The 16270-nt window shown below is 40.7% G+C and overlaps 1 non-coding gene across 1 annotated transcript; it reads left to right on the plus strand.

Annotated features, from left to right (window-relative positions):
* The first annotated feature begins 15572 nt into the window (after nt 1–15572).
* On the plus strand, nt 15573–15645 carry Trnar-ccu. The gene has a single exon. It is a non-coding gene; the product is annotated as a tRNA-Arg (tRNA).
* The last annotated feature ends 625 nt before the right edge of the window (nt 15646–16270 follow it).

Consider the following 16270-nt stretch of genomic DNA (forward strand, 5'->3'; position numbering starts at 1 on the left):
ACTTCATTTTAAAGAGGAAACATGGCAGAATATAATACGCCAATAAAAAAAAATTCGATTTTTTAACCCAAAATCCGATTCCGTATCCCCTTAAAGGCAACAGATACACGTCTATACAGACAAGACAATACACAGAGATAGAGGATAGCTGCATTCATCATCTATTCTTAGATAGAGAGACGGCAACTTATTATCCGAACATTTTAAAATGTTAAATAGTCTCGTACGTAATATTTCAAAATTTTGAACGAAATATTTATTGTTTCTAATAATTTCGTAATTGTTTTGAATTTTCCGGTAAAACGTAACCAAAAAATGTAAGTGCTACTAGTAAAAGTGAATTTTCCCAACAAATGTCATAGTCATATTTTCAATTTCAGGACCCTTCTTAGACATTTATGTAGCTTTAGAACTATCTCTGAATAGCTCTATGAATAAAACTCAAGGACAATTAACGAAATCTGTGTATTTTAACTGCTTGTGGTGGTCATGAAGTACCTCTCCTCTCTGTATACACATTACCGAAAATGCGTTGGTACTGCTAAGATTGTGCTAAAAGATATTTTTACGTTCTAGAACTTCCTTACACATCAATACCTATTTAAAAAGAATGTTCTTAATAATAGTTAATAAAAATTAACGAAACTGATTTTTTTGTTAGATATAAATTACCCCACTTGATAGTATGCATTATGGGAAATACGTTGGTACTGCTAGGGTTAATCTAGAAAATTGTTGACAACTTTAATGAGTTATTCGTGAGTAACAACAGTTGAGCTTGTCCGTGCACTTTTAAGACACCCCAAGGATGAACTGGTGGAGTTCTGTTCAGTATTATGAAACTGTACGAATGGACTCGCTAATATTATTCCTTTGCATTGACAAGAAATGTTTCAAACTTCAAGTATCCTGAAGCTAAAATGATCCTTACCCAAACGCATTATCTCATTTATCTTCTTGGGCGATTAGAAAACAAGACTTGTGTGTTGTCTGCCCAAGACCTGTTTTGCTAGATGTCACGCTGGAAAATGGAAGGTACACAGTATGTGGATCATCTCGTGATTGTTGAACATGATGCTTTGAGTTCTTGAAGAGCGCTAAACGGGCAGTTCTTTCAGAACACGTGTTTCTGGTATTCAGTATCTGGATACAAGTACTTCTTGTCCGAAACAATCACAGCTCTCCGTTGATAGACGTCTGCAAGGAAAGGGCATTTAGAAGGGGCAAAGTAGGCACTTGCCCCCTCCTAAAATCTGTCTTAACAGACATATCATTCATTACCAAACTCTCAAGCATTTTTAGAAACGATTCTGTGCAGTGCTACTAAACAGCACATTTAGCAGTACCGAATGGAGTGGGAGACTGTGCCTTTGGCAAGCGTGGTATACGTTTACAGTTGACTAGGGCTACCTCGTTTTAAGCAAATCCGGAGTTACGAGGTTAATCTGTTAGAGCGCCGCGCACCTCGTTACCTCTCCCCCCCCCCCCCTTCCCCCACTCCACCCACACAGTGCAGGGCTTAGGACAGGTTCGGGCGTGTCTCATACCGATGGAATCGTTTTATCGACAGATCTCGCTTGATTGATAGATTCTAACAATGTCATCCAAACAGCGCAGAACTGATTCATTTGCATTAAATAAGAAAAGAAAATCATTATCTTCGGAATGTAGTCTTAATATTATCAAAGACTACGATGCAAAAATTAAAATTCGTTAGCTGGCAAAGAAGTCTGATGATGTAACTTGGCAAGACAGCCAAGCCACTATGAGGAAGCCGAAAGGCACGCGTTTAAGCTCACGCAGGCTGGCGTGAGGTCTGGAGCATTTAAGGAAGTTAGACTTTAGCAAAAAAGGTCGTAGCTGTTGGAATACTTAACTTTAATCCATAATTGTTGAACATCGGTCTGACGGTACACGCATCACGAGATAAATAGCAAAAGATAATGGCGCCTTGCTAGGTCGTAGCAAATGACGTAGCTGAAGGCTATGCTAACTATCGTCTCGGCAAATGAGAGCGTAATTTGTCAGTGAACCATCTCTAACAAAGTCGGCTGTACAACTGGGGCGAGTGCTAGGAAGTGTCTCTAGACCTGCCGTGTGGCGGCGCTCGGTCTGCAATCACTGATAGTGGCGACACGCGGGTCCGACGTATACTAAAGGACCGCGGCCGATTTAAAGGCTACCACCTAGCAAGTGTGGTGTTTGGCGGTGACACCACATCTGAGGTACCAGAACAACAGTTAGAACAATTATGAAAGGTAAAGAAAAAAAATTCTCGAAGCTGTGATAGAGGTTGAGTCTCTGAATTCAAGTATTATTAATGAAAGTCATGGTATTATCTGTCAGATGCAAACAATGTTAAAATTATGGTGTGATAAGCAAGAAAGAGTGAAAAATTGTCCTGTTGATCATAACATGGTGTGCTGTTGGCCAGAACACGATGTGCTCCCAAGCTGAGCTGCTTTAGAGTGACTAAAGAAAGAAGCTGGGGAGGTAGTCGAAGATGAAATGTGTGGTGTCACCGCCAGACACCACACTTGCTAGGTGGTAGCCTTTTAAATCGGCCGCGGTCCGCTAGTATACGACGGACCCGCGTGTCGCCACTGTCAGTAATTGCAGACCGAGCGCCGCCACACGGCAGGTCTAGAGAGACTTACTAGCACTCGCCCAGTTGTACAGCCGACGTTGCTAGCCATGGTTCACTGAGAATTACGCTCTCAATTGCCGAGACGATTGTTAGCATAGCCTTCAGCTAAGTCTATTGCTACGACCTAGCAAGGCGCCACTTATCCTTTGCTATGTATCTAACGAAGCATGTACAGTAACAAGACCAATGTTCACCAATTGTGGATTAAAGTTAAGTATTCCAGCAGCTACGTACTTTTCTTTATAGCATTCATTACGTATCCTGTTTCAGACCTCACGCCAGCCTGCGTGAGTTTAAGCGCGTGCCTTTCGGTTACCCGTCACTGTGGACTGGCTGTCTTGCCAGTCCACAACAAAAAGTTTAAAGCTAGTAACAGTTGGTTTGGCCGATTCAATAGTCGTCGTAATTGACATACAATTCCGGAAAGTGGAGAGGCGGCAATCGGTGATAAAGAGATTGCGTCGTACCATCCAGAGAAACTCAAGGCAGTGATAGAAGAATGTGGCTATACCAACCAAACCATATTCAACGTGGATGAAACTGGTCAATTCTGGAGGAAGATGTGCACTAGTACTTCTATCGTGCGTGAAGAGAAAACATTTCCAGTTTTTAAAGAAGACACAGTTCGATTGACAATGGTTGTTGGTGGGAATGCAGCTGGTGACTGTAAATCAGCCCCCACCCCCTTAGTCTGTCGCTCAAAAATACCAAGAGCTTTAAAAAATACGTTTAAAGCTGGGTTGCCCGTGATTTAGAGTCGAATATTAAAGCTTCATCACTTGATACCTGAAGTCGAACGTTATTGCCAATTAAAACGAATCCCATTTAAAAAGATGCTATTAAACGACAACGGACCACGTCACCCTCTTGTTATTCTAATTAATTTCGACTCACGTATAAAAGCTGTATTACATTTAAAGCTAACTACACGAGAAGATAGTCTGCGCATCTACATGAAGCTGTGAGACAAAACAACGAGTTCTCTGTTGAAGATATCTGAAAGCAATTCAATGTTTTAGATGCCGTGAGGATTATTGGACAATCTTGGAATCAAATTTCACAGAAAACTAAATGGCGTCTGGAAAAAAGTGTCCATTTTTTTCACCACAACCAGGGGGCAATCAGCACCAGATCCTGATCAAATTGACAGTGTGATTGAAGAAGTGATCTGTCTCGCCAGACACAGTTAGAGATGGGTGGTGACGTTGTTCAAGAACTGCTGGATCCACACAATCAGGAGCTGACAGCTGATGAGCTTATAGAAATGCATCAGCAAGATCGAAACATTGGAAAACTTGATTTTTTAAACCCAGTTGAATCAGACGATCAAATGACGGTTGCAAACTTGACAGAAGGCCTCAGTTTGCTTGAAGAAGGGTTACAAATTTTAGAAAAAATAACCCTTAACCCGACATCTCTTAACTAGAAACATTTGGTCTCGCAGACCTCTATATTATCTGACAAAAATTAAGTGAACAGTCAACTATTTCATATTAATTATAGATACAGTACTACTCAGCGCTTCTGATGATTTCATTGGTTACATTTATTAAAATGAACACGAAGCATTATGAGTATGTCTAGTCATTTAGTAAATATCTTCAAACGACTATTATTATTGTTACACCAGTCACTATATTCATAAGTATAAATGAAAGACTGCAGAAAATGTAAACAAAGAAAACAAATGAGCTGAAAATATTAATTCGCAGAACGTTTGCACAGCCTATGCAGATCTTCCTACTACATTACAGATAAACTGCTTGGCCACATTTGGTGCACTTGTCTTTCTATTTTTCCATTCCATTACTTGGTATGCCTATAACACGTCGTCCTCAAGTAAATTCTGCCTTATTTGAGATTCAGTAGGCATTTGCGCCAAAATTGGATTATTGCTTTAGTCCATGCATACCTCTTTCAAAGTGTTGATCTTGTTTTACAGACTCTGAACGTTCCCACTTGAAATTATCATTGCTATAAAAGTACTGTGTTTGGTGCGAGTAATTATGTGTCGTACAGGCCACAACAGGCTCTGCTTCCAATAGAACATTTTCTTCACTAGTATCGCTCTCCGATTCTTGGTGACCTTCAGATACCACAAAATCAGAATCAAAATCATCAAAAACGCCGTCGTCGTTCCCATTTTTCTCTTCACCTATTTCCTGTAATTGCTCTTGCGCCCAGGCTTCAAAATTTGATTAAACTGCAGACATCTTATTCCTCTTAGAAAGTCGCTCCATGCTATAGTTAATAAATAACATAAAGTCATGCATTTAGTGAAATGCTATAAAATGAGAAAAACCGATAAAAGCAATTAAAAGCAAAATGTTACGTAATTAAGACATGCGGTATGTTGTACTTACCTAATAATTAGACATAATGCGAAACATGGTGTCAGAGAAGCACCTAATTTTTGCCCTCACTTCTAAATAAATTACTCTTTGAAGGATATAACCAAATTCTCTGTGGGGTGAAAACGAAGAGTTTGATTGTGTTTCAGTCGTGGAACTATATTTCTTAAAAAGATAATACTGATTAAAAAGCAATTATTGATTACTTATATATCAATCACTAGCATTAATGTATGGTACTATGCGGTGGAGGTTGCAGGCTCCTCACACACTCCAACTACACATGTACTTTGTGCTTTCCACCATACGTCGATGACCGTAAAAACGAGACATGGGGACCTATGCATAAAAAACGCTAGATATATGACGAAAAGTCTTCTCCAAGTTGAAGATATTTCACGCAACATTGCTTCATTACTCACTTCGAAATAGGTAAACGAATTAACTGACAGCATGACACAACAGTAACTGCTAAGAGCTACTATAATGCTGTACAAAGCATTGTTATTATCATTATTGTAATTGTTATTATTACAATGGGCAGACATAAAGGATTGACACACTGAAGTCCTTTAGTTTTTGCCAGTGCAGAAGTAAAGAGTCCAACAATCCAGTGATCGACAAACAGTGAGTACAGTCCGCACATTTAACTCGGTTGATTTGAAGTGGAGATGATGGTGAAGCAGTTGACGCTAGGGAGGAGAGTAGAGAAATGTGGCATTCAAGATTTACAGATGTGAAACTAGATTTTTGCTACGATAACAGTTACGGTAAAAACATGGGACTGAATGGATTTAGAACATGATTTATGATCAGTAGCCACTGAGAAACACTCATAAAAGAGGTTGTTAGACAGAAGCAGTACCAACTTTTTCACTGACTCATTAGTCGGTGGCTTAATAAAACCCGAACAGTAACTATAATCCATCTTTCGGCATTTCGGAAATAAGTGTTCAAAGAAAATCATCCTTTTCATTCTAAACTTTAGTTAGGCGTTAAAGTTGGTGATGAGGTTGAGGGGGTACTACGTAATATCTAATTGCACTCACGGGTAATCGTCTATGAAAGGTTGGTAACCACTGCTTTATCGTTAGACTGACAAAAACAAGCTTGTTGTTGAATGCTGCTTTACACGTGGCAAGTATTAAATCGAAGATACGTAAAAAGAGAGACCGTGGTTTTTAGCAGTGCTGCCATAGTCGATGTTTTAGAATGAACGATATATCTGAGACATAGATGTTTCGGGTTAACGGATGAGACTCCAGAAATGAGCTTTCTGTTACAAAATGGGGTATAGAAAATTTATTGGATTGCTACGGGGAAATTCTGCGTGCGAAAAAGAAAAATTTCAGCCGTCATACCATATTGATAGATTTTACGAAGTCGTTTAAGTCACAGTAATTTCAACTTACTTTATTGCAATGCATAATGCTCGACATACTTTATTGCAATGCATAATGCTGAACTGTAATATAATTTGTTGTATTGTTGAACATTTTAGCCGGCCGCTGTGACCGAGCGGTTCTAGGCGCTTCAGTCAGAAACCACGCGGGGCCGGCCGGAGTGGCCGTGCGGTTCTAGGCGCTACAGTTTGGAGCCGAGCGACCGCTACGGTCGCAGGTTCGAATCCTACCACGGGCGTGGATGTGTGTGATGTCCTTAGGTTAGTTAGGTTTAATTAGTTCTAAGTTGTAGGCGACTGATGACCTCAGAAGTTAAGTCGCACAGTGCTCAGAGCCATTTGAGGAACCACGCGGCTTCTACGGTCGCAGGTTCGAATCCTGCCTCGGGCATGGATGTGAGTGGTGTCCTTGGGTTAGTTACGTTTAAGTAGTTCTAAGTCTAGGGGACTGATGACCTTAGATGTTAAGTCCCATAGTGCTCAGAGCCATTTGAACATTTTATTTAACATTGTTGCCGCGAACATTTTATTAAACATTGTTGCCGCGCGGTATTAGCCGAGCGGTCTTGGCCGCTGCAGGTCCGGGCGGAGGTTCGAGTCCTCCCTCGGGCATAGGTGAGTGTGTTTGTCCTTAGGATAATTTACGTTAAGTAGTGTGTAAGCTTAGGGACTGATGTCCTTAGCAGTTAAGTCCCATAAGATTTCACACACATTTTGAACATTAAACATTGTTCTTCTAAAATATACTGTTTTCTATAGTCTTTGGTCCCAATTGAACAACATTTGTATGTATTTATATCCAGAATTGTACCCCAACTTAGCGAATTCGACGTAAACGGATCGCTCGGTTCCATCTATCGTGTAATTCGGGTGTATTACTGTACTTGGTTATCAGGCTGTTGAGTGCTTAACGCACGTCATGCTTTCCTTGGCTCGGCGGCGGTTTGGCGATGTTCCGTAGTCATGGCCACGCCTGCCATCACTTGAATTGCCGGCCCCGGAAAGAGACTTCGAAAACCCTGGGCAAGAAACAAACCGTCTGCCGACGATGAGCGGCGGGGTCATGCAGACGTATAGCTCATTCTTTTGGCGAAAGAGTGAACACATAAATGACACAAACTTATGTTAAGTCTGTGTACTGCAGTACCGAGATATTGTGTTTGCAGACGGATGTGTGGAGTGAAATCGTACAGCTGCGTAATTTGCTGCCGCGCGGGATTAGCCCAGCGGTCTCAGGCGCTGCAGTCATGGACTGTGCGGCTGGTCCAGGCGGAGGTTGGAGTCCTCCCTCGGGCCTGGATGTGTGTGTTTGTGCTTAGGATAATTTAGGTTAAGTAGCGTTTAAGGTTAGGGACTGATGACCTTAGCAGTTAAGTCCCATAAGATTTCACACACATTCTGAACATTTTCGTAATTGGCTTGCTTGCGAATAACTGTCCGGCTGGCGGGGCGGCGGCGCTGTGCCTGCGTTTGTCGATTGTCGGCGGGTTCTCATTGTTCTCAGTTAAGAAGTACGGCTGGTTTTTAATATAAAACGAACGGAACTACCCACGCAGTAGTCCTCACTTTTTAACTACGACTTATAATATTCTATTTATTTGAAATTTGTCCAGGTTCACCTCTGGCGCTGTCAAAACTAGTACGAACAGCGGAGACCCGGACGTATGGTAGCCTGAATCATAGCGGATCCAAACTTTTACAGAACACTCCCGACATAGTGTGCCCTATCATTTCCCTGTAACTTCGTAGAGCTCTTCAGATCCAGAAATGGCCAGTTCCAACACTGAGGACAATGTAAACATGGCTGCAGTATAACTGCCCAGCATTCATTCTCAAACCACACAGGGACAACTGTTTTCCCTAGTGGACACTGCATTACCATATGACTGTACGTAACCAAATAACTGTCAAGGCTTCCTGAGACTTTATTCAAGCGCAGGAGAACGATCGTAGTACACGCTGTAATGCCGACACTTCATGTTACCCGTAATTTTTACTTGTTTATAAACAATGTTTGATCTGTATTTTTTGTGTGCTTTGTTAATGTATATATGTTAAATTATAATTTTGTACTGAATATGTACATTTTCCGTACGTGTACTGTGTACCGAAAATACTGTTTATTGTACTGGCCGATTTATAGGATTAATAGAAGTGTAACGATAGAATGGGGAACTCTGCAGAGGAAGTCTGTGTTAGGTAGGCAAAAGTACTTCAGAGGAGTGGGTGGAGGATGCGCTACCTGAGAACCAAGTACCAGTCGGTTGCCGCCCGGTGTGGCCGTGCGGTTCTAGGCGCTTCAGTCTGGAACCGCGTGACCGCTACGGTCGCACGTTGGAATCCTGCCTCGGGCATGGATGTGTGTGATGTCCTTCGGTTAGTTAGGTTTAAGTATTTCTAAGTTCTAGGGGACTGATGACCTCAGATGTTAAGTCCCATAGTGCTCAGAGCCATTTGTACCACTTTTGAACCAGTCGGTCGTCAGCCATCATGTCGCACAAATCCCCGTGTGGAGACGAGGCTGAAGTAGCCCAGTTCCAGGGGGTTAGAGCCTGGGATGGACATTTAAAAATGTGGAGCGCTAATATTATGCTGCATGACAAATGGTGAATAGTCAAGTGTAAGCCATGTAAATGCTGAGGCTACATTTATGTAAAACACACCGACAACGCCGACGCAGCGTTTCGCATTGTTGCCTCCATGGCAAGTCTTTTATTAACAAGAATTATAAAAATGCATGGACCGGCATTTATTGTATATAATTTGAGACAAAAAAAACGTCACACCATGAAGAAATTCTCCTATTGGGACGGCAATTGGTAGATATGATGTACATGTACAAACAAGTCATAACAATTTCAGGAAAATTGGTTGACTTACTCAAGAAAAAGAGCTTCATAAATTGAGTAAGTCGACAACGCGTTGGTCCACCTTTGGTCCTCATATAAACAATTATTAGGCTCGGCATTGATTGATCAAGTTGTTGGATATTCTCCTGTGGGATACTGTGCCAAACACTGACCAAATGGCGCATTAGATCATCAAAATACCGAGCTGGTGGAAAGGCCCTGCTCCAAATGTTCTCGCCGCGTAAGGTAGCCGTGTGGTCTGGGGCGTCTTGCCACGGTTCGCGCGCGCGATATTACGTCTGATTACATCTAAATACATCTGATGATATTCTCCAATTTGTAATAATGTTACTGCACCCCTTGTCACAGTACATTTGTTGTAACTCCCTTGAAATGGTGAGAGCTTCTTTGACGATGCACTTGTTGAAGAATTACAATTACAAACATGGTTGCCAGGCGACATAACCTCTTGTACAGAAAGCTTTCTAAACTTGTTTCCTCTAAATTGTCATTTCTTGAAAATGCTTTTACGTCTCATCTCCAATAAACACAACAAAACACGCGTAAACAACTCCAAACGTAGGTATAACAACTACTCGCAATCACACTTGAACAGAACTAACCACGTGTTTGAAAGCGTGTTGTTTACAAACAGCAGAAACAAAATAATACCGACCGTTGCATTCCAAGGATAGCCAACACACTCGGGAGTAAAAAAAAAAATCCCTAACGTGCAATGTAGGGATATAAAGATCTAAAATATATGCAGAAAAGTGGGTGACAAAAAAGTGGGAGTGGCACATAAACACACGTGGTAGGAAATAGCTCTTTAACCGCTCTAAAAAAATTTTTTTTAGCAAAATCCTTTTCAGGGTACTTAAATAAAACCTTAATCTAACGAAATACGATGAAAACCGAAAATCGATTTTTTTCGACCTCAACCACTGTGTGGTCGCCTTAAATTCGACTAAGTGGTGTGAAAGCGCAGGGACCGATGACCTTCGCAGTTTGGTTGCATAGTGCTTACCACAAATTTCCAAATGTTCGACCTTGCAAGTCAAGGGTTTCGCCAGCACGAAGACAAGACGCCGTGTGCGGACGATCATCATCTTGCTGAAATGGGTGCATTGAAGGCTACAGAATGGGCCGTACAATATTGTCGACGTACCGCTGTGCTGTAAGGGTGCCATGGATGACAACCAAAGGAGAGCTAGTATGAAATGAAATGGTACTTAAGATCATCACTCTTGGTTATCGGGTCGTACGGCGGGCGACAATCAGGTTGGTATTCTACCGCTGTTGGGAGTGTCTCCAGACACGTCTTCGGCCTGGAATCTCATTGAATGGAGTAGAGTTATCTTGTGTGATGAGTCCCATTTCGAACTGAGCCCCGGTGATCATCGAAGACGTCTCTGGACACACCTGACCATTGCCCACTATACTGCCCTGCAACCAGGAGTGATGGTCTGGGGTGCAAACTCCATGAAATAGTTCTCTCACGCAACTGCTAGTGTAGATATTTACTCAACTGATCGAAATTTTAAGTTTTAAAGTTTTAAATTACGTTGTTTACTAAAATATATGTCTGATTTGGACCGTCTTACTACCTTGTAGCATCTGATAACAATACTTTGTGTGGCCTAACAAAATTGTTTTAAAATTCCCATCTTTCTTTATACTGATTGTGATGTGTTTAGAAGACGAGTAAATAAATTCTAGTCCGATTGCATAAACAAACCATTAGAAACACTATCACGGTAAATAATTTAGTAAAATAATGGCACGAGAGAGAGAGAGAGAGAGAGAGAGAGAGAGAGAGAGAGAGAGATATTGGGGGGGGGGGGGTTATAATTCTGAAGATAATATCGATTCGACACGGTATGTGTGTTCATTTACAGCTCTTCTATTGGTCCAAACTGTATTAGACTATCCATTTTTTGATTTGCAGCTCCTTGTATTGGCCGTGTTTGCAGTTAAAATTTTTTGGGATTTGAGGTCCGCCAGTTACGCAAAACACCGTTTTTCTCAGTACCCAAACACGTTTCGGCACCACTGTACCATCATCAGTGGGTTTTCTTTTTTATTTATTCTGCAATGTGAACGTTTTTGTTACATTCTTATAAAATTATGTACATTTTTAGTTCAAACAACAGATCGTTTCTTTTTATAAATACCTTTTACATTTGGTGCGCATGAATTTTCTGCACCGCTTTTGTGTTAATTATTACAAGTAGCTTGTCATCTGCAACCAAACGATGCTGATGTGAAAGTTTATTTTGCTGAGAGTTAACCTGTCTCCTAGAGTGTAATTTAGTTTTTCACGATGTTTTCGCGCCTATTTTCGTATTTACTTACGTTTTCGTGTGGCAAGCACTTCCATTCTCCGCATCATGCTGAGATGCATACGTAGCTATAAGTATTTTCCACAAATAACGTAGTAAAACGCTTTTTACTACACCAGAACACAGTGTGATTGTGGTCTGTTATGTACCCGCGCGGGGTAGTCGAGTGATCTTCGGCGTCTTGCACGGTACGTGCGGTTCCTCTCGTCGGAGGTTTGAGTTCTCCCTCGGGCATGGGGGGGGGGGGGGGGGGGAGAGAGAGAGAGAGAGAGAGAGAGAGAGAGAGAGAGAGAGAGAGAGAGGTGTGTGTGTGTGTGTGTGTGTGTGTGTGTGTGTGTGTGTGTGTGTGTCGTCCTTGGCGTAAGTTAGTTTAAGTTAGACTAAGTAGTGCGGAAGCGTAAGGACCGATGACCTCTTCAGTTTGGTCCCATAAAACCTTACCACAAATTTTCAAATTTTGTATTAGACGCAAAGAAGAAATTTTTTCTGCGCTGGAAGAGAAAGGAAAAAGATTTTAAAAATGATGAGTGCAAAAGTATCAAATGTTTGAGTTGCAATAACTTTTTGTTCTTGCTGTCATATTAAGTTACTTGGGCACGAATCAGTTCATCAAAAACGGCAGTATGAAGCAAGAGAAAGTAACAGCAGCGGAAGGATCGTTTGCGTTGCATTCAGTTAAACTTAATCATAGTTACATTTCCCTAGACCGATGAAGCTATTTTTTCTCGCAATTGTTCTGTCGCTGAAAAACATTCATAGGGACCCACAAGAGCAACGAAAATATGTAAAGCTTTTTTTTAAAAAAATTACCGCTACCAGTCACAAACTTTGCCAACTATCGTATTACTTATTTATTTTGCGACAGGTTTCGGAGTAATCATCTTCAGGCTAAATGGCATTACAAAAACAACTTTACAATAAGGCCATACTGATTTTCAAATGGTTCAAATGGCTCTGAGCACTATGGGACTTAACATCTGAGGTCATCAGTCCCCTAGAACTTAGAACTATTTAAACCTAACTAACCTAAGGACATCTCACACATCCATGCCCGAGGCAGGATTCGAACCTGCGACCGTAGCAGTCGCGCGGTTCCTGACTGAAGCGCCTAGGACCGTTCGGCCACCGCGGCAGGCCATACTGACGTTACATAGTCTTTTCGTAAATGCTGTGGTCATCCTGTGGACGAAAAGAAAACTTTGTAAGAGGCGATGTCACTTTGGAAGCTGGACTGATGTTTGCACGAAAATGTTTTGTAACGGTCACTTCCTTTTTTTCTTCTGGCGTCGTAGTCTCGTTTCGATGCGCTGGGATCTTTCCATTTCCTCTTCACAAATTGTCACTAGCATAGCAGTAACTTGGAAACACGATCACAAACAGTTCTGTAGTGCAATCAAAAAAGTGAGCGATCGTTACAAAACATTTTCGTGCAAACATCAGTCCAGCTTCCAGAGCGACACCGCCTCTTACTAAGTTTTCTCTTCTTCCACAGGATGACCACAGCATTTACGAAAAGACTATGCCACATCAGAATGGCCTTATTGTGAAGTTGTTTTTGTAATGTCATTTAGCCTGAAGATGTGATATTACCTTGAAGCATGTCGCTAAATAAATAAGAAATACAATAGTTGACAAAGTTTGTGACTGGAAACGGTAATTTAAAAAAACATTTACATATTTCTTGAGACGGTCACGATCGAAAAATAGTCAAAATAGCAACGAAAATGTTTTCGTAAGTGTTACGTCGGTATGCAAAAGACCGAACAGTCAAGCAGTTGAACGACTCTGTTTACTGTTGTTTTGTCAAAGTCACCCAACAAAAGGCACAGGATAGCTTTTTCACAGATAGTGTGTTATTTTTGTCGTGAGGAAAACGTCTGTAAACAATTCTTATTTTACAGCAGTGGTAGTGAAACATTTGACCCAATTACGACAAGAATCAAAAAGACCTTAAAGTCATCATTAGTGCTCAACAATATTACTATTTACTGTGCTAACAGTGCCTCCGTAGAATTTGGAAACAATAAAAGTGTATTTATCGAATTCTGCAAAGAGAATCCCAACTGGGTTGCGGCTGCAAAAAAACTGTCATACCTTGAATAACGCTGCAAAGATCGCAGCAAATGCTCTTCGAATTGACGCGGAAACCATCGTTATTAACATATATAATGAATTACATCGGTCTATGAAAGAGGGCCTCAACTAAAGGAATTTTTTTCTTGTCTGAACGTCGAATGGCAAGATTTATTAAAACACTAATTCGGTGGCTAACTCTCGCTCCGTATAGTCCGAAACTCTCAACCAATTGTACTTTCTCCTGTAGATCGATCATACGCCAAATATATTCAGTGACATTTACCGGAACATTACCAATCACTGACATCTCAGCTTGTGTATGACTTTGCATTGGTGAATGTTTTAGTTTGAAGGAAACTTTACACAGTAAACGAAGAAACACTGCTCAGTTTCAGAATCTCTGTAAGCGACGTATCGATATGAACTTTGTGTTGATACGTAATTCGTGGAATGAGTGCAGTTAAGCACTTTCTTCAGGGAAGAAGAGGATTTTTTTTTTTTAAGCTGAAGTATGATGAAAAATGGATGAAGCTTTCCTCGGTCATGCAAATAGTGAAAACATATTTAAAGTTTTTCTGTCCTTCATTCTGATGTTGCTCTGGAAAGAATGTTTAGCCCCATGACGAACTCTGTGCGAGGTAAGGGAAACCGTTACCTAATGGCCGCATCAGAAGCTGAATAATTATTATTAGTGGGAAGATTAACTATTCATTTAGGTTCCTACAGTTTTCTCGACTGAGTAGAACCTTTCTTTCTTCCAAGGAAGTTGAAAATCGAGCAGAAGGATCTGTAAGGTTAAATGCAGTACTTTGCTACATTTCAGACTTGTATATATTGCTTTACCCATGTCGTCGTAACAATTTAAGGTTGTCAATAATACGGAAACAGTTGGTTTTTGAAGTAGACATTCCTCATGCAGAGATGCTTCAAGGTTTCTTACAAGCCAGCGACATAATTCACCGTACAGGTGCTACAGTCCTTGATTCGACGAATGTGTTGTTCTGTAGAACACATATGTAGCTGTAGGTGTAGAAGCACATTCAGGACATTCGAACATTCGTTAAATGTTTTAAAGTTGAGAGCTATATAAAGCAGTCTGTCATTAATGATTTAAAAACGAAGGCTTTTGGGCATATGATTCTACAAACTTGTATCTTCTCTTTATGTGAGAAATTCGCTCCCCAGAGTTTGAGGAAGTATTTCTGATACATGCTGTATTGCTTTTCATATGAGTAATGAGTACGATTCATCACATATCTCTAGTAGAAATCTATGAATTTACACAAAACTACTCGTTTCATGGACTTGAAATTACTTGAAAGTAGTGACAGCATTACTGCGATAATTACATGTACGCTGGTAATGACTCTGCCGAAGAAAACTGTTAAGCTTATTATTCGCTGCAATAACATTGTGGCGCAACAGTATCATTTAAAAGCAATGTTTCGATGATATTCTGTCTTTCATCAGTCATTTTGTGTAGCTTAAGGCCGAGTGAGAAAGCTTTAGTTTCGCCAATAGACTATATCGTTTAAAGTTGAACTTACTTAAAAACTCATTGCAGATAGTTTTGATTATGAAATCTGAACCATCACAAGATAAGAAAGTTAATGTGTGTATATGTGTAGTTACCTGTGAATACTTCTGCCACACAGAACGAGGCAGTGAGATATTAAAAGCGCTTACCAGTGCGGTTGTGCGGCCAATGAAAGCGCTACAGTATTATCAACAGCTTTAACGTCTGTTTACGGTTTCACAATTGTTCGAATGGCACGTTCTGATCATTTTACAGCAATATGTGTCGAAATACAGGAAATCGTTCCAGAAATACGGCTAAAGTCGTTAATAGTGAAACTGAAAGAGTTATCACAACGACCTAGCACTGTGCGCAACTGTATTCGCCGAGCCCCTGTGGCCTAATGGATAAGGCATCGGTCTCCTAAACCGGGGATTGTGGGTTCGAGTCCCACCAGGGGTACAAAATTTTTATTTCGTGAAAAGATATTAAAAGATAAGTCTTGTAAAATAGTCCACAAAAAGAGGATATAAAGAAGCAAATTGTAAAAACGGAATGTTGCATATTAAAAGATAAGTCTTGTAAAATAGTCCACAAAAAGAGGATATAAAGACGCAAATTGCAAAAACGGAATGTTGCAGCAAGAGCTTAGTAACTTGCGGTGGTATCCTCATAGCAGTCTCAACTAAGATTAATTCATAGCTCAAAGCTCATTAAATACTTCCAACGACTGAACCTGCTTAGCTCATTGACATTAATGAATGATAAATGGTCGCCAGAATAATGCCACACGACAGTTCCTGAACAACTGTTCATATTAATCAAAATGTTACCTACAGTCATGTTCTGGATCGTGGGAATTGAACAGTTCGATCGTACTTGCAGGTTTCAACAGCAACATTTTCACCCTCGAGTGGTTCCAGTGCTGCAAGATAAGTAAAAAGATAGCAACAAAAATCTATTCTTCGAGTTGGCCAAGGAAAATAATTTGGATACACAGAAAGCCTGGTAAAAACTGCGTATATTCTTAAAGGATTTCATATGAACGAGATGAGAAAAACGAATGTATTTCAGACGAGCGTGGGAG

The sequence above is a fragment of the Schistocerca americana genome, chromosome 8 (assembly GCF_021461395.2).
Source record: "Schistocerca americana isolate TAMUIC-IGC-003095 chromosome 8, iqSchAmer2.1, whole genome shotgun sequence".
Classification (NCBI taxonomy): Eukaryota; Metazoa; Arthropoda; class Insecta; order Orthoptera; family Acrididae; genus Schistocerca; species Schistocerca americana.